This window comes from Podarcis liolepis (assembly GCF_965112155.1).
Source record: "Podarcis liolepis genome assembly, chromosome: 1".
Lineage (NCBI taxonomy): Eukaryota > Metazoa > Chordata > Lepidosauria > Squamata > Lacertidae > Podarcis > Podarcis liolepis.
In genome coordinates, this window is record NC_139554.1 from 73,018,693 (window position 1) to 73,038,890 (window position 20,198).

Here is a 20,198-nt window from a genome sequence, read left to right on the forward strand (position 1 = left end):
CCAACCCAGCTTTTAAATTCTGATTCAAAAAAATGCCTTCTCATGAGTCACTGCAGCAACTCCTGCTGACTCCATAGTCTATACTTGTATCTTGCTTAAAACATCACAACTTTGGAAGAGCTCCTGATTATATTTTCTCTTTGCTCCATTTTCTTGTGCAATCTAATACTTTACATAATATTATGGCCTTCTTATACGACTAGCAATATATGTGAATTTTTTAGATGGTATCTGTAGAAGTGAAAAACCTTGCATTCTTTGGAAATGTAGCTAAGCTAAGATTGTTCACATGCCTTCATTCTTTCCCTAGTCTATGACAACATCTACTCTCTCAATAGCACATAGGATCAAAACATTAGATTTCATTTAAACCATTTACAGAAGACGGTAGCATGCAATATGCTTGACAGCTATAGGTATATGCCTTTGGTTTTCAAAGGCTTGGTTAATTATTCTTATTTTTAGGTACCTCCAATTATACCATTCCTGCCATGCAGTTAACTTCAAATGCATCCTCATATATATTTAATGGGTACATGGTTGCTTCGGCTCTCTGCTTCCATATTAAGATCACTAGGATCATGCCATAAAATAGACACTGATTTTTAAACTAACTTTGATATCTAAACATGCAAAAGTACAAGTAGCTTCAATTTTAAATAGTATAGAACTGGAAGGTAGTTAATTTAGAGCAGGTTTCTCCAAGAGAAATGTTTTCAAGGAAGTTGAACATTAAAATGTTTTGTCAGCTGAGATTCCCCTCTTGCTCATGGAGTAAGTTCCCTTGCTAAGACGTTCTAAATTTATAGCCCTGGGTAACTTTCCCCAGCTGCTGATGCAGCTAATTAGATTAGATTGCCATGCTAGGTTCGTATCTATGCAGCAGCCCATAGCTGCTTCCTCACTGGCGATCACTTGTAGCTGAGTAAGATTGTCTTCCATGAACACTGTCTTAACAGTGAGTCTGTGACTGTGGAGACCAATTCTGGATCCACACGTCCTTCCACAGTGGGGACATAGGTTTCTGGGCAGGAGTTGATCATGGTGAGGGTTTGTCCTCGAACACGCTTCTCCCTTTTGTCCTGAGTTCGAGCATCTTCAAAGTCCGTGACACCTTTGGTAAATGCTGTTCTCCAGTTGGAGCACTCACAGGCCAGTGGTTCCCAGTTGTCGGTTTTTATACTACATTTTAAAATACTTGCCTTGAACCTCTTTTGTTGCCCACCAGCATTACGCTTTCCATTTTAATTTAAAGTTTGGAATAGAGTAGTTGCTTTGGAAGACGATAATCAGGCATCTGAACAACATGACCAGTCCAATGAAGCTGATGTTGAAGAATCATTGCTCTGACACTGTGATCATTGCTTCTTCCATTAGTTCGCTTGTCTTCCCAAGTGACATGTGAAATTTTTGGAGACACCGTTGATGGAGTCTTTCGAGGAGTTGGAGATGCTGTTTATAAGTGGTCCATGTTTCACAAGCATACAGTAAGTTGGTAGTACAATAGCTTTGTGAACAAGCATTTTGGTTTCCCTGCTAACGCCCCAGTCCTCAAACACACTGCGCTTCAATTGGGAGAAAGCTGCATTCACAGAGTTTATGCGATGCTGGATTTTGGCATCAGTGTCAGCCCTTGTGGGAAGATAACTTCCCAGGTAGGACAAGTGATCGACCCTTTCCAACGTTACATAGGCTTTCCATAGCATAGCAATGGTAGGCCCTGGTGCCTTCCAGAAACTGCAGCATCCAATCTCCTGAACCGACACTCACATCAAGGCTGATCCAACTCACAACTCTTCTGTGGAATGCCCAGCTTTTCTACAGTGGATCATGCCCAAAGCTCTCACCAGAAGCATGAAATAAATAAGGGACAGTGTGCTTCATGCTGGCATGCCTGAATTCTTGTTCTCTGTAGAACCTTGTGGACTGTGCCATAGCAGTCAATTGATTTCAAAATCTGCAGGGTGTATGGCTTCTGTGACTGATGGAAGAAAACAGGTGCAACACTTATGCTAACACGACTGCCTACTGACTCTTTTTAAAAAAATAATGATTGAATGTTCTGTTAACAAGCTCTCCAGTTCATGTAGGTAGGAGATCTTATTGTTGCAAACAGGACAATAGCATTCAGAGAAAGCCATTGATTAATTGTAGGTAGAACACTGGACTAAAGCTTGAAGGTCATGCTGTGTTTATGTTGCTGAAACAAACAACAACAGAGTGTGGATAATGCATTTAACTTAATTAATTGTTTCCCTCCTCTGCAGTACTGCAGCATTTCTTTGTGTTTCAAAATAAAAGAAGAGAGCAATTTAATTTTAAAATGTAAATAGCTTTGGCCTTTGAAAATGTAGTTGATGTTAATAGGCACAAATCTATAGCAGTACTTCTCGTATTCTGTTATTCCTAATCCTAAACAAGCTTTGCTTCTCCGCTGCTGTATAGGTTGTTTGTCAACCTCTTTTCTAAGCATCTTTCCAATGTCAATGGATCACCACCACAATCCAAGGAAAGGGATTAACATACACAAACAGCATTGTATATAACTTTCTTAATGATGAGCGATATCCAAGTTAGGATGCAGTTCATCTGCATCATGTTGTTTTGAATAGGATGTACGTTCCAGTGTGAAATCTAAATTATGTCCCCTTCCATTCCCCCTCCCAAAGCTACTGTCCATACCTTGCTTTACAAGTGTCTTGAGCCGTGTTGTGGCTTACATTTCTTCAAAGCTGAGCACATTTTACATTGCAGGGTGGGATTTTAAAAGATACATGTGTATTACTATCAGTGATTTCATTACCTAGGGATATGTTATTTGATTTTATTCTATATGTTAATGTATTATATTCTTTTTCTTCCCTCCCCTTTTTAAAACTTCACTGGAGGCCTCCATAATAAGAATTTCTCAAGAACACATATTTTTCCATTGCCTTGGCAAAATGAACCACATTTTAATTGCATTTGTACATTGTTGTTGTTTAGTCATGTCCGACTCTTCGTGACCCCATGGACCAGAGCATGCCAGGCACTCTTGTCTTCCACTGCCTCCCGCAGTTTGGTCAAACTCATGCTGGTAGCTTCAAGAACACTGTCCAACCATCTCATCCTCTGCCGTCCCCTTCTCCTTGTGCCCTCAATCTTTCCCAACATCAGGGTCTTTTCCAGGGAGTCTTCTCTTCTCATGAGGTGGCCAAAGTATTGGAGCCTCAGCTTCAGGATCTCTCCTTCCAGTGAGCACTCAGGGATGATTTCCTTCAGAATGGAGAGGTTTGATCTTCTTGCAGTCCATGCGACTCTAAAGAGTCTCCTCCAGCACCATAATTCAAAAGCATCAATTCTTCAGCGATCAGCCTTCTTTATGGTCCAGCTCTCACTTCCATACATCACTACTGCGAAAACCATGGCTTTAACTATACAGACCTTTGTTGGCAAGGTGATGTCTCTGCTTTTTAAGATGCTGTCTAGGTTTCTCATTGCTTTTCTCCCAAGAAGCAGGCGTCTTTTAATTTTCTGACTGCTGTCACCATCTGCAGTGATCATGGAGTGACCAAGAAAGTAAAATCTCTTACTGCCTCCATTTCTTCCCCTTCTATTTGCCTGAACATGATGGGCCCAGTGGCCATGACCTTAGTTTTTTTGATGTTGAGCTTCAGACCATATTTTGCGCTCTCCTCTTTCACCCTCATTAAAAGGTTCTTTATTTTTTTAAAAAAGATATTTTATTAGTTTTCCAAATTATAACAAGAAAAATGAAAAAAACAAAAAACAAAAAACATACAAAATAAAAACAGTTAAAAACACATTAATTTTCATAACATATCTTCCATACACTTATTTTCCCAGACCTCCTCATACCTCCTTTTTTTGTATTCCAGTTCAATTTGCTAGTTCAGCAAATCCTTGCCATCAAGTTTTTACCCTATTCTAATCTTTCATTACATTACCTTACTCTATTCTCCTCATTGTCCTATAAAAAACCTTAACCTAAATCTTATTTTTAATAACTTCTCTTAACCGTTATATTCTTTCCTAATCCCTTAAACTTTTATACCAGAGCCAAGCAGTTTCATTTCATACATCCATCTAGTATGCATCAATTATGTAGGATAATCCTAATAACAAAAAAGAAAAAGAAAGAAAGAAAATCTTCATCCAATGTCCCTTCCCCCAGGTCCCGGGTTTGTCAGTCCATTTATCCCATTAAACTGGCACATTAACCTGGTGATCTTATATCCGAGGCTCTTAAATCTCTTCCACGTCCCTTCCACTGTTTTTCTTCATATTTTCTTTTCACTCATGTGATCTCCAATTTAATAATGCTTTTGCCTCCTTCCAACCAAAAGGTCCCTTTTCCACAGTCCAAACTGAGCTCCATGTAGTACTTAAAAGCATGTTTCAAAGTCCCTCCAAACTTTGGAGTCCCCAAATCTCCAAGCCTCTCACAATCCACTACCAGACTCGGAAAGTCCATATGTCCCTGCTCAGGGGGATCAATCCAACCCCCCATTTCCAGTCCAGTCCAAACTTCTTCTTTCCGAGTCTGATTTTTTCGAAAGCCCGTTGCCAATTCCAAAGATTCATGTTCCTGCAGGGCCGCAACCTCTCTCTGTGGCTCCATTTCTGACTACCAAGGTTCAGCAGAATCCTCTTCTTTCATCTGTTCTGACAAGGCACAATCTTGGTATAAATCCTGGGTAAACTCCATACTTTTTTCTACTGCCTGTCCAAGATTTCCCACAGTCTGCTTAAGATTCCCAATCAAGTCAGTCATCAAATTCATTCCCTCATGGAATTCTTCCAGTAGAGCATTTGTTTTGAGAAAAGCACACAACATTTCTGAGTACATTGTCTTTCAAGGTCACCAATCAATTCCCACAGGTTATACTGTAACGGCTGGAAATTCCTTAGTTACAGTTTCACTATCTCCCCCTAGAGGGAAAACTTCTGTTACAAATCCAGCCCCAAAGTTTCTTTTACTTTTAGATACTTTGTCAATCGTTGTTATTTTTAAGTTGCAAAAAGAAACAGTGGAATCACAGCTTTTTTCCTTCTTTTAACTATCTGTCAAACAGCTTCTGTCCTGGTCAATGAGCTTCAAACGTCAATCCTGACACCCCGCTCCCTGGGTCAGGACGGTGGAAAATTACTTTGTTTGAGAGCCAGTGTGGTGTAGTGGTTAAGAGCGGTAGTCTCGTAATCTGGGAAACCGGGTTCGCGTCTCCGCTCCTCCACATGCAGCTGCTGGGTGACCTTGGGCAAGTCACACTTCTTTGAAGTCTCTCAGCCCCACTCACCTCACAGAGTGCTTGTTGTGGGGGAGGAAGGGAAAGGAGAATGTGAGCCGCTTTGAGACTCCTTAAAGGGAGTGAAAGGCGGGATATCAAATCCAAACTCTTCTTCTTCTTCTTCTTCTTGTTTTAAACTTACTTCTGCAGGATAAAACAGTCCAAAGAAAGCACCCCCTTCTCCTCCTGCTGCCGAAGGGGGGGGGGGTTCAGCTATTTTAGATGATGAAATCCACTCCTTTAAAATGATTTTCAAAACTCTAGTTTACTTTGTCTTTGCTTTGTTCAAATTACAAAAAAAGGAAGGTTGACTTCCTGTTAGACCTTCCCGTTTCAGTACCGAATTATAATACATTTTTGAGTCCAATTCCTTTCTTTTCCCAGTTCCTTAAATTGTGGTGGTTCGATTTTCCCGAGTTTAGGTACTCACGGTGGTTGTTTTTAGAATCCAAATTGTCCAAGAAGAAGGCAGCGCTCTCCAGCAGCGGCTGTGTGGCTTCGCTCCACGGAAATAGCGGTAGACTCTCAGCACCGTGCCACTTCCCCCTCTTCGCTTCGGAGCCCGTTATTGGGTTCCTTTGAGGGTTGGGGGGGCGCTAAGGGTGCCCGCCGAGTCCCAAGGTCACAGGCTTCATCCGCCTGTGGTTTCTAAAGGGTCCCCGCTTTGCCATAGCGGGAAAGACCCGTTTCGTGCGGAGCTTGTCCCTCCGTTTCAGAGGGAGTCCGCCATTACCGGTGGCGCCACCCAGGAAGTCTCCATTAAAAGGTTCTTTAATTCCTCCTCACTTTCTGCCATCAAGGTTGTGTCATCTGCATATCTGAGGTTGTTGATCTTTCTTCCGGCAATCTTTCTTCCGGCTTGGGATTCATCCAGCCCAGCCTTTCGCATGATGAATTCTGCATATAAGTTAAACAAGCAGGGAGACAATATACAGCCTTGTCGTACTCCTTTCCCAATTTTGAACCAATCAGTTGTTCCATATCCAGTTCTAACTGTAGCTTCTTGTCCCACATAGAGATTTCTCAGGAGATACTTTGTACATACTTGGCTATATATTCCGTTTTTTAACGTGCAAATGATGACTGCAACTGTGGTATCACTTGTAAAATTAAAATGCCAAGTGATTTCAATTAGACAAAAGGTGCCCCCACAAATGTAAGTAGAACATTGCTAGATCAGGCCAAAAACTCATCTAATGCAGCATTCTGTTCTCATAATAGCCAATCAGATGCTCAAGGAAAACAGGATCTGAGTGCAGGAGCACTCTCCACCACTTGTGATTCTCAGCAATGGGATTTAGAGCCATAATCCCTCTGACAGGGGAGGCAGAACATAGCCACTATAGCTAGGAACCACTGATATTATTCTCCATGCCAATTTTCCTGAAACGTATCATTGGGTTTTGTAATTGCCTTCAGCATCCTGCATCACATTCCATAGCAAGTGTTCCCCAGGGGAAGTGTTACAGGATTTGGTTTTCATTAGAAGAGAATACACTGGAGATTTATGGTGTCTTCATAACATTTTGCTTATTTGTGAATATAAAAATACAGCCTATTGGAAGGAAGGAAAACCGCTGAGCCTGCATCAAGTCTCCAAAGAGAGAGAAACTACACCCCAAGGATGCTAGATTCAGCAACTCCAACTAAAACTTCTCAGTTCTCTTGCCTGTACCCAAATTCAAATGGGTAACTGCTTTTAGCTTTCTTCCTGTACTTTCACCAAGCTATGATGTGTGTGACACATCTTCCATCTCATGCCAATTTTTAGCACAGGGTGCAAAATGTTTAGATAAAAGATTCTCTCCACCTACTCAGTATTTATGCAGTAACAGAGAAGGGCCATCACAACACATAAATCATTCTTATGAAAGCAGGTGAAGTTACTCCATTGACCAACCAATTCCCTCAACAGAAATTTATTTTGCCCTCATGACATTTTCCAATAACAGTATTTCCCTTACTGATTTCTCCCATAAGCTCACCGTACATTCAAATATAGACACACATTTAGGCTACAGGTCTAAAAATGGTTTAGTATCATACAATAAAGACATTTACAGATTTCTACACTAGGGTCGACCAACTGGTACTGCAGAAGGCTGATTTATGGGAGGAAAATGTTCTTCTGAGACAGGAAGGGAAATAGAGCAGATTCCAAGCTCAACAGAAACCAGTATATTGCAAAGCAAAATAAAAAAAATGTTTCCACACAAAGAGATAGGTGTTAAATGTACTTCCAGCAACTTGAAAGAAATATAAGTGCTAAGCTAAACGCTAAGAATTTTCCTTTTCCAATAGTTTTTATTAATTTTTTTACAATTTTAACAAATACTGCAACAAACGTTGCACAACCAAAAAACAAACCGAAACAAAAATAAAAAATACAGTATAAAAAACAACAACAAATATACAACAAAAACAAACTTAATTATTTCAATGTCCAACCCTATAAACCTACTACTTGACTTCCTCTAGTCCCTCCCCTGAGTTTCCTTGTGTCTGAATGTAACAGCTTTCCAATATCATTATTAATAACAATGTTTGTTATTTATTCACTTTTCTTAGTATTCTAAATCAAATTTATTTAAATAAATTCTAATTTAATCCTAGGCCTATTTGATACTTTCAAGTAATTTCTAATTTTTAATATTACAATAATTATTCAAATAGTCCTTAAATTTCCTCCAGTCTTCTTGGTATTCCTCTTCTTTCTGGTTGCGGATTCTTCCAGTAAGGTCAGCTAGCTCCATAAAGTCCATCATCTTCATCTGCCATTCTTCCACAGTTGGTAGTTCTTGCGTTTTCCACTTCTTGGCTAGTAAAATTCGAGCGGCAGTTGTGGCATACAAATATAATTTACCATCCTTCTTGGGCAATTCCAAACCCACATCACACTATCTGCTTTACAATGCAATCATTGGATCCCTGAAGGCATTAGTATAAGCATGAAACTATAATGTGGAGAGCTGCTGCAAAACAGCTGATTAAATGGGTATTGTAAACTAGGGATAGATTTACTCCCAGTTGACTCCCAACCCAAGCAGAAGCTGAGCACTGTCAGCAGATTTTATGAGAATCTCTTCTTTTTGCTGAAGAGCTGATCCAGCATTGCATTTAGGTAAAAGCATTAGCTGTTTTCTCAGAATCTGATCTGAAAACAGTAGCTGAGAGTGTACCACTGCACTCAAGGGCTGCAATACTTCCATGTATTTATTTGGCACATAGCATCAGAGAGGAAGTACTCCTAACTTCTACTTACAGCTTGGCACTGGTTAGGAGGAAGATTAAATTCTGCCTCCAATGAGTTGACTGTAAGCAAAGACAGCTGTGTGTTGTGCATTATAGTTCTTGCTGATTTGTGGATATCAAAGGCCATAAATACTTTACAGAAAGATCACATCTTCAGAAAAGGTAAGACTGTAGGTCTCCTAGATACTACTGTGATGCATAAGCCAAATCTGCTGTTTGGTGGATCACTGTCCACGAATCACCCAACCAAACCTTCTCCTGGCTACCTCAGCATCCTATCTCTTATTACTCCCACTCATGTTTCCCTCAGGATGATCCCAGGCAAGTAACACAAGTTCACATGGGTCTTTTCTCCCACATTTTAGAAAATTAAGTATCACTCTTATCTTGGAATCTCCAAGTAGCTGGGCATATTCTCTCCCAACTACTCTTCTGCTCTTGTGGTGTAATACTATAGTCTTTACTCAGGTATGCATAGATCTCTCATACCTGCAGACCACCCAGTCTTCCATAATCACCTGCTTTTAAAAGAAGTAGTTTACCCCTATGGGTGGAAGTCAAAAATTCCCAGTTGCCAAAAATATGTTGTCCATGGTGCTGAAATTTTGATCCACCGAGATAACCTTCTAGGTGTGAATATGGATACTGAACTCATGATATAGTATACTGTTGTTTTAGAGCTGCTTCCAGTAAACTTGCATCAACAATATTTTAACTTCTTCTTTAAGTTGTCAGTATTTTTTAGAATTAATTAATCTCTGCAGCCCAAAGTTTATATCCAGGAGCTTTAAAAAGAGGCATGTTACTAGGAGTGGTTATTTGCAGAATGTCCAGGCTGTAAAGGATGCGTCTAACTTATGCACTGCAATGTTCTGAGAATATTTCTAGAACATTTTCGCTATGGTGAAGTGGAAAAGTTTGCACGCTTTTTTTCTTTTTTTTAAAGTCAAGATCCACAGTAATGCACTCACCATTTGACAAGCAGCAAAAATTCTCAGTCACATGGTTACTTCTCCCAATGGTTCCTCTGGTACACTTCTGATACTTTCTTGGACAATTGATCTTGAATTTGCAAATGTTTTATGCTTTAAAAACCCTTTAGAAAGAAAGAAATGAAAAGGAAAAAAAAGGAGACAACATTTAATACCATCAGTAGCACCATGGGTGGGGTTTTTTTTGGGGGGGGGACTTAATTAATGCTGATTGTATTTCAGTTCATGGTGTCAACGTGTGTTCTAATACCAAGTGTTTTTAAGAAGGTTAAGGAAAATTATCACAATAATGTAAAACTGTATAAAGCATAAAGCTACTGCAGTGGATATGACTGAGACAAATGTTGATAACTCAAACCGGAAAATATTGGCCTTTGGACCACGTTATTGGTGGATTGTATCCTGCAACGACTGCTTGTGTTGCAACCACTATTTTATTTCAAAGGACCTGAAAGGGGAGAGTGGTCAGTGGGTGGCATCTAAAATTTATGCTCTTTTCCAAAGTGTAGTCTTTTATTTCCATGTCTCTTCCATAATTTCTATCATATATTTTCCTCTGTAAGATTTCTTGGAAAGATAAGTCATTCTCTTGGTAGAAAACTGTAGCGAGGGTCTGTGGAAGAGAACATTCTTTGCACGAAGAAGATTCCAGTTTTAATAGTCAGAATCTCTAGACAGGACTAGGAAGCCACAGCTGTTTGTGCAGACATTGCTGAGCAGGAAGAAGGGCCACTTCCAATGCTCAGACCTTGTACATATCCAGTAAGAACCCCAAAATCTCTGGAATAAATACAAGACAACCCATTCAGGTTTCTCTTACAATCTATTTCCTGACAATGGGTTGTTCGAGATTTAGTTTTTCCTGCCTTTGATTTTTATCAGGGAAGATTATCTCATGCTACACTTTCATTTAGCTTTCCACACATGGTAACTTGGAGCCAGAGACAGAGCATCATAATGTTCAATTAAGCAAAGGGAGACTGCTCTGCTTTTAAACATTTGTGGGGAAAGAAGTTGGGATTTCAAGTTCTAAACTGAATTAATGAGGATAGAAAACAAGCCCTAATTAACTGCAGCAGTAGCAGACAACAAAAAACTATTGGTGATTTCAGCCATTAGTCCAATGCATTGGAATATTTTTGCCCATATATGAAATCTAGCCATATTTTGTATTGGAAATCTGTGGATGTGCAAAATTCAGAATTTGATATTTAAATTAAAACACCATCTTTTTCTACTCCCTTCTGACTGTGGTTGGTCCCAGGCTTTTCCTGGCCTTATGGTAACTTCCCATTCCGTTAGCAGACTTTGACCTTCAACACACAGGCACCTCTATCACATGATTTCTGTACACAGGGGAGTTACTTGGAATATATGTAGTGGTGGATAGGTACTGTGTCCTGCCTCCCACTCATGGGCTCTACTTCATATTTACATAGTACTGAGGTACTTACAGCACAACTTGTGTAGACCACTAAACATGCATTTGTATAACAAAGCACATAACAGAACAACAAATTATCTCCCTTGCATCGGGGAAAGAAGTTATACTCTGAGATCAAACAAGTAACTTTCTATGGATGCTCCTCTTATGCCTAGCTATTTTTAATGGTTTCATTATTATGCATTTGTTAGAAGCAACTGCTGAAGTCAATAACATATACACTACATATATGTTATCAGTGAAAGAAAATTGAACACATGCTCAGAAGCCCAACTATTTATCTTTAGAAGCAATTGTTCAACTAATAAGAAGCAACAATGTACAGTCCAGGCTTCAGCCTAGTATGTAGATATAAGCCAAATTAGCCCTGTGACTTCAGATAGATTCATCTGGACTAAATCTAAGGCCACCAGTTTTAAAATGATTTATTATCAAAATTGTTTTTCAAGCATGAATGAACACCATTCTCCTCAAAATCTGATTTTTGAGAAAGGCATTAAGGGGCTAAAAGCATTCGGAAGCACCTATGGTGTGCTTTTTTGGCAACATAGCACATTCCCTGCCTACACTGATATTGTAGGAGCCCTGTTAGTCATCCAGTGTGCGTAGTTTATTGGCGTACTGCCCTTGCTGTATTCTTTGCTAAGGAAGACAATCATTTGTTTTATTTTTACTTTTCCTTTACGTAGAAGTCAGACAGCATTCTTTTCATCATCTGTCATTACAGAGGTGGCTGTCATAAGGCAATCCAAACAACATGGCAGCCGGGATGTTAAAAAGGAAAGGCCCAATTCAGGAATATGAGTAATCAGCCTCTATACTGTGCAGGCCTTACTAAAAGCTTGTTTCACAACTTACAAAATTCTCATATAAAAGTTACTTCTGTAAGGAATTACACAAATCCTGTGTGAAGATTATGTGTGATATTAGTTTATATACCTGACATCGCTTACACAGGATCGACATCATGTTACAATATATATGTGGGATTTCCCCTGAACCGACAAATAGAAACCTGTAGTAAACCTCTTAGATTTCCTGCTAAATCACACAAGATCAAAGCTGACCTTCCTGTTACATATTTGGAGAACAGTTTCATGCTCCTTTTCTATGCAAATGGCAGATACTATAAACTTACCAAGCATTCAGTCACTCTATGTACTACAATTCCAGGATTTTCCCAGCTGAATCATCAGTTACTACCACCTTCTCCTAAAGCATGAAAGAAAGAAAAAGTGTGCTCTTCATGGAGTATGAATGAGAAATGCATTTGGGGAGTTATACGATCTTATACGATCCCTGCATCGAAACCTAACTCCAAGGGCCGGCCTAAAGCAATGCTTTGTGGTCTGTTTAAAGACACCCTAGGGTTTGAAGTCAAACAGAAAAAAATCTCTTCATTTGCACAAGCTCTACTTTTAACTTCCAAAAATGATATTTTGCTGCTTATAAATGTCAATATCCCTCCTTGTCCATCAAGTAATATCTCTGTTGAGAATTGGTCACAACTAAACTTTTACATTGAAACCCAAACACCTCATTAATGATAGTGGGCAATTTAATGCTAGGGTGAGTATTAAATTGGAATACCACCAATGGTGTCGCACATTCAATGAAAATAGGAAGACTCTCTAGAGACAAGGTATAAATAGGGAAGGTATATGCTTGCTTGAGCTGTGTAATAATTTTAACTCACAAATTGTGAATGGTTCAATAGATGGTGATAGAAACAGGGAATTTACATACCCCCCCACCAGGGTGTAGGGTCATCAACTATATGCTGGTTCTTTGTGACACTGTAAATCTGATAGTGAACTTTAGAATTGGGACGCGCACCAAAAACAATCACCAACCATAGCTGATGTCTATAAATTTAAGCTTTGATTTAGAAATAACTAATCATAACAACACAATTTTTTGTCAACATGAGCAAACTAAAATCTAAAATCATCCCAGGAAATGATTCTAGTAGTGGGGCAAAAACTTAGTTGTTTTTAGGAACCCGGTGTCAGGGGTCCCTTTACCTTTACTCTTTAATCTAAAGAACATCAATTCTTGTACTGACATTCTGGAAGTATATAGTGAAATCTTCAAAATGTTTGAAGAGCTTAACACTCCTCCAAAAGTCAGGGTACTTAAAAACAGAACTAGTCCATGGTTCGACGAGGAATGTCTTCAACTTAAAAAAAAATTGTGCCAAATTTCCAAAGATAACCGTACCAAACTAGAACCTTCCTACTTTGATGAAAAAAGAAAATATCACCTAGTTCTGGCCAAAAAGAAACAAAAAGATGCCACCCAAAAATGGTCCCAACTGACTCAATTCAAAACAAAAATAACAAAGTGTTTTAGTTGAGAGTACATGGAGGTCTGAAAGCTGGAGAACAAGCAGCTGTCCCATCAACTGCAGAATCTAAATTGTCTCAGTATTTCATTTCCATATTTAATTATCTACACAATAAATTGCATGGAAAGGAGTCCAACAATAACAAACTAGATAAACTAAAGGAGTGGCCAAGGGTGAAAGAGGAGGAAACTAGAGATATAATTATTAGTTGCAAACTGGGAGAGATGTGTATAAATGGATGTTTTATGATGGTCTATATTTTTAATGTCTAATAAGGGTTTGACTAAGTAAGCAAGTAAGTGTTAAAATTGAACCTCACATTTAGCTGAATCAAAATGCTTCTGTACAGTAATGGGGTGGGTGGGGTGGGTATAGAGACAACAGAAGGGACAAAAATGAAAAGAGATGGTCCATTTGCAAAATTGCTGGTGCACTTCTAGAGCAATAATCCATGAATGAGAAGTCTGTTCCCCACAGATCCCTTAATTAATCACATAACATATGCAATCAATATTTTTATGTCTGAGTCAATATTTCCACCATGAACTTCTAATTATGCTTTGGTCAAACAATTAGGTTTCCTGAAAACTGCTCTGCAGCGTACTTGGTTCTAAAGACAGAAGCAAAAATCTAGAGAAGGCTCATCTTACTTGCCCCAGGGATCAAGATAGCACACTTCAGAGAATTGTCCCTCACTTTTGCTGCAGTGGCTCCCCTGGCACGACTGCAAACCATTGCCTAAAACACATGGCCACTCCAACTATACAAAACTATTCACTGCAAATATGCTGCTCCATGAAAAATAGGGCAAGGCATGTTTTTATGTATCCTTTACAGAAAGATCAAATATTTCCGAAGTTCAAGTGTGACTGAATATATGAGGAAACCAGTTGCACTTTTGAAATATCTTGTACATGTAAGGACTTCAACTTCATTCAGAGTAAGTTTTGCACTAAAGGATGTTTACTAATACTACATATGGACAAAGAAAAGCCATTTTATACATCAGAGCAACTCTACCAGGAATCCTTTCTCCACACTTCTTAACAAAAGAGGCAACAATTTTGCGGGGTAGGGGAACCTTTCACAGAAATGAAGGTGGGTGGATAGTGCCAATTGCATTTAAGAATCCAGTATCATGAAGTGAGAACTGTTAAGACTTTCAAGAAACAATCTTAAGCAGAGATATTTATTACTATGTGCTCTGATTCATCCTAGGAGTCACACACGTGCATAATCTACATGAATAATAAAACGTATCTACAGAATTAAACCCAATAATGTAGCTACCCTCAAATCATATAAGTGTTGATTTTATCCAAGTGCAAGAACTGCATCTCTATGGGACAGCAGTTCACTATGACCAGAGGCAATATTCAAGACAGCATCTTTCAGAAAAGTGGTCACACCACCACGTTGTTTTCTTGTAAAATTTAGCCTCCTGGTGGGCCTTCCAGAAGCATGCAGCTGGCCAATGTTAGGAAGAGACTGCTAGACTAGATGAACTCTTCACTTGATCCTGCAGTGCTGTTATATTTTTAAGTAGCCTGTCATCCTGGCAAAAAATAAATAAATAAAAAGGAGACTCATCATCAAATGTGATTATGTATCAATTATTCCTTCCAAACACAATTTAAGAAAGCACTTGCAATCATTTTCTAATACAAAATGTAGACCAATTTCTAAGAAGTCCATTAATATAGATTCTTTCACAAAGAAGACTCAGAACCAATCTAACAGCAATTTCGAACTGGCACACATTAAGGTGTGAGACAGGAAAGTGTGGGCTGAATCAGATGTTATAGAATTTTCTTCGCATTACCATCCCTGAGAACGTATTTGCTCATACAACCTAATGTGTGACCCAGCTCCTCCACAGATACAGAAATGGACTTGAGGAGATTTCAGAGACTCTGGCTGCACATTTTTTTTAAAAAAATCACAATAACAGGAAATAGAGAATGCTGCAGCTACATCATTAGCATCACGTATCATATTCACCATGCAAATGCTACCCAAGGAAAGGTTAGAATGTGGCCATGCAGCAGAGTGCTGAATGCTGTGATCAGGGAAAGAAGTCAGGAGGGTGAATCTGGGGATATTTCAAGTGACAGAGTACATCCCCTGGGGGTTCCCAAATCATTCCCATGACATAATTAGTGTTGAAAAATGCATTCTGTTGTCTACAATAGGTTTAGTGCAAACCTGATTTCAGGAGGGGGCAGGACATCAGGGAAAGCCTCTTTGGGTGGATGTGCTGGTCATCCATGCATTATTAGACCCTGAGAAGAAATGTCCCATTCTGCTCAAGCACCTAGCTGTCTAGCTGAGTTAGCAACGGAGCAATTCCACATCACAGAAATGTAGTTTCATATCTTCTTCCAAGAGGGAACCGCTGGAGGACTTCTCTGTCATTTAAACGTTTGGCTATATATTGTATAAGGATTGATACTTTCATTCATCTATTATACTACTCAGTCCATAGTTGGCATATACCATGTAGCTGCCTACTAATTACCTGCAAAATTATGAAGACCACAGATAAAAGAACCAGATATTAACTCTCAGTGATTCTTTATGAATATTTCACCTACAAACACAACATACAAACAATACACTCAACAAAAAGAGCTACTGACAGGTCTAATTATTTATTATTATTATTATTATTATTATTATTATTATTATTATTATTATTATTATTACAGTTTGTAGCTACCTTGGATCATGGGATCCTGCTAATATGGGATCCTGCTACTCTTCCTATAAAGGTTTCCTGTGACAGCAGAGACAAAAAGGAGTCACAAATCTGAACACTTACTTGCCTACGGGTAGAATTGCTTTGACACATTAATGCAGACATAAAAAGGTAAAGGTACCCCTGCCCGTACGGGCCAGTCTTGCCAGACTCTAGGGTTGTGCGCTCATCTCACTCTATAGGCCGGGAGCCAGCACTGTCCGCAGACACTTCCGGGTCACGTGGCCAGCGTGACAAGCTGCATCTGGCGAGCCAGCACAGCACACGGAACGCCGTTTACCTTCCTGCTGGTAAGCGTTCCCTATTTATCTACTTGCACCCGCGGGTGCTTTCGAACTGCTAGGTTGGCAGGCGCTGGGACCGAACGATGGGAGTGCACCCCGCCGCGGGGATTCGAACCGCCGACCATGCAATCGGTAAGTCCTAGGCGCTGAGGTTTTACCCACAGCGCCACCTGCGTCCCCTTTAATGCAGACATAGTCAGATGCATAAACTTTCTCAAGTACTTATTTATTAAGCTAGCTGATTTTAACACAGAAGTTCCAGCTTCATGATTATGATGATGACCATCCCACCCTACATTTGGATTCCACCATTCTTCCATCATGGAACCCAAGGTGACATATAGACCCAAGTCCAGTGGCGTAGTGTGGGTTGTCAGGACCCGGGGCAAGGCAAGTAATTTGCGCCCCCTAACCCGTGGATTTGCACCCCCTAACCCTAACCCCCAGATGTTGCACCCGATGCGGCCGGCCCCCCCTGCACCCCCCATGCTACGCCACTGCCCAAGTCTGCTTAGTTTCAGCCAGGTGTAGCCCAATGCACCATCATGGGCACAAACAGGGTGGGGTGGGGGGGAGATGTCTCCATTATAAAGTCTCTCTTCCACATAGTATTTTTTAAAAAATAGCTTGAATACAGTTGTATCTTGGTTGTCAAACGCCTTGAGACTTGAACATTTTGGCTCCTGAACGCTGCAAACCTGGAAGTGAGTGTTCCGGTTTGCAAACGTTCCTTGGAACTCGAATGTCTGACGATGCTTCCGTGGCTCCTGCAGCCAATCAGAAGCTGCACCTTGGTTTTTGAATGTTTTCGGAAGTCTAACAGACCTCCAGAACGGATTCCGTTTGAGAACCAAGGTACGACTGTATTCAATATTGCATCATCTTATCCTTCAGCTGGGGTTATATATATACTGTATCTCACTGTGCTTCTTGCTGTCCAAAACACCGTCACAGTCTTAACAGTCTAACAAAACTCAGCATACCAATATCAAACACAATAACAGATAAAATTGGCTACACATACTTCATCAGCTCCTGCACTCACAAACTCTCTTTTATTTCATATCTGATGCTAGCTTGTACCACTGGGAGGCAGTGATGGTTTCATAAAAGGCAACATGAAAATCGGCATTGATAAAGATTATGGAAAAAGATTTCCATTCATTCTCTCTCTTAACCCAGAGCATAACTCTAAAAGATTCCAAATATACTTCAGCACATAAAGGGATATGGTGTTGCTCCACAGCAGTTGCCTTCAAGAGGCATACAGCATCTAAACCTGGAGGGTGCATATGTAACCAATGGCCACTAATTACGGCAGCGACATGCATCCCTTAGTGTCAATCATTAGCCAAAGAGTTTGCCTGTCTGGTCAGGGTTTGTTTGTTTTTTCAACTATGAAAAGATACTGAATTCCAGCAGAAGGGGCAGGATTCAACTAACCTATCCTGTCAGGACAAGGATTTCTACCTGTGCAACAGGTCTTTCCTCCCTTCTCCTCCTGTGCCCCAAATCTGTCCCTGGGGGGTCGGAGTAACCCCTAGAACATATTTAGGGGGTACACAGGGGGAGAATGTTTTCTTGAATGAGCAGAAATTCTTGCACTGAGGAATGCTTACTTAGCACTATATTGGATTCCAACCAAGAATTCAAGAGGGCTTGTCTTACAAACCTGGCAGATGGTCGACCAAAATCAGCAATCTCTGTGGTCCACCAAAATCAGGATAACAACACTATTTTTAAGATGTTTGGTGGCTTTTGTTAGTTACTGTATGGAAGAGAGCTTAATAGGTTAAAAAAAAAATATTGATATCCATTGTGTACTTAAATTAGGGTGTGGGGTAGGAACCTACATTTATATAACTCAACTATCAATCAACCCATATGACTTCAATCACCTAGAAAACATATTCAAAAGGATATGATTCACACCAGAAGTTGCTTACTATTTAATAGAGGGTGGGTTTTTTACCTGGCAAGTCGTGACTGTGGTTTCTTTTTTTGGGTGGGGGCTAATGTTTCCCAGTTTAAAGTCAGCTTCTATTTTAAAAAAATCATTCACACACGCCATATTACACTAGACTCACAGATACTCAAGACAGTAAATGCAAATATCCGTTGGCATCTTTATGATCTTTTTTGCAATCATTTCTGCCACCATACTATCCCAATCCAGACTGCCCATAGTCTGCATTGTTGATACAGTATGCAATAGTAGAATACATGGGCACCTTCATTTATTATTTCAGTGAAAGGAGCTGTACAAAGGAATACACAAGCAAGTGGGCTCTGTTCATTGAAAAGCGAAACCTCTTTGGTGGAGGGAACCTAGTATGTGCATTAGAGCTTCCATACCTTTTAAAAATAACTTGTACTCAGCTGTTTTCAAAAGTAAGACTGACCACTTGGAATATAATAAAAATATATTAATAAGGGAACAGTTCTGCACAAAGGGCAAAATTCAGTCATGAGCAAGTTCTGATGGAAACTATGGAATGGGATCTAGTCACAACAAAAGAGTCAATTGTTTATTTTTATTTATTGAACAATATTTATATATTGTTTGATTGTAAAAACAAACAAACCTCTAAGTAGTTGAACAATAGCAACTCCCCTAATATAAATTAGACTGCTGAAATAAAGAAAACTTGGGGATAACCAGGAATGGATCTGAGGACACCTCAGCCTTGGTACTCAAAACAAAGACTCCACACAGAGTACCATACAGCAACATGTTCTACTACTATTCAAGGCTGGAGACCTGTGTATAGCGGCTGAGAATCATGAAGAGTGAGGGTGATGCTGCTGTACTTAGGTCCTGTTTGCCGGCTTCCCATACTTGAAAATCAACAACATATGCCTCTAACAGGGGTGAAAAATAAATGTCAACATGTTTTCTCAAAATAATTTCCTTACTGGAATTTTGCAATGTCACTGTAATTTAAGGTCCCGTTTAGCTTTCAGTGGATAAACCGCATGGTCTTTCATTCCTGCTCTCATGTAATTAACCTCTCAGTGGTCTGATCCTTCTAAAGATGCTGTAATACATCAGGGTACCTTACAGTGTTTACCAGGGTCACTAGCGGGAAAGTGTGTACACCATGGGCAGCAATCCCTCTTCCAAACCACCTTAAGCTCTTGTTGGGGAGGGGTCTATGCTCAGTCTTGCAGAATTTTCCCTTAAGGCTGCAGCAGCCCATGCAGCTCTGGACCTGGCAAATGAATTCAGTTGATGAGCAGATTCAGTACTTTTTGATAGTAGCCACAGAGAAGGCAGAGCAGCAGCCTCAGGACCAGGGCAGGGGGGATTTGAAGTTTCATTCTATTTGCAGCTGCTATTTGCATTTCCAGAGAGGCCTCTACTGGCACCAATGGGAGCTTCCCTCGAGATGCAAATAGCAGCTTCTATGAAGGGATTCTTGTTGGGGCCATATCAGGAAGAGAAAGAGTTAAGCTTCCTCGCCCCATTCCATGTGCAATTGACAGTTCTTTCTAGTCTGGCCCTCAGTATGATTTCATCCTAAATGCTCCTGTTTTAAAGCTCACTCTGGCTGGCAGTATGCAACAGAGAAAGATGGATTGCTTTTGGCTCCTCCAAATTACAGTTAACATTTTCAGACGCAGCAGGCAAAAAGTAAGGGTACTAATTTCCAGAAACTCTAGATGTTCCCTGGGTGTGCCAGCCTTGTCCTAGAATGTGTCTGGCTGCTATGTAAAATATCAGATGATCTATTGTTTGAAAAGCACCAAGTTCTCTCTCTAGGAAATTAGAATTTTCTCAATGTGTTCTCCTGTGTCCAAATTAGGCCAGGCACACACTTCATAGCTGGAGA

At 40.0% G+C, this 20,198-nt stretch overlaps 1 protein-coding gene across 12 annotated transcripts in view; it reads right to left on the bottom strand.

Annotated features, from left to right (window-relative positions):
• Positions 1-20,198, bottom strand: part of PTPN5 (protein tyrosine phosphatase non-receptor type 5) — a 64,690-nt gene that overhangs the window by 34,109 nt on the left and 10,383 nt on the right. For 6 of the 12 annotated variants that reach the window (XR_014521983.1, XM_083486833.1, XM_083486831.1 and 3 more), the window contains exons 2-3: positions 12,115-12,188; positions 9,512-9,636 (exon numbers count right to left, since the gene is read on the bottom strand). The gene's annotated coding sequence lies outside the window, so the exon portion shown is untranslated. Of the gene's footprint in view, positions 1-9,511; positions 9,637-12,114; positions 12,189-14,613; positions 14,729-20,198 lie in introns of those variants that run through there. The other 6 variants (XM_083486829.1, XM_083486837.1, XM_083486832.1 and 3 more) reach the window with 2 other exon arrangements.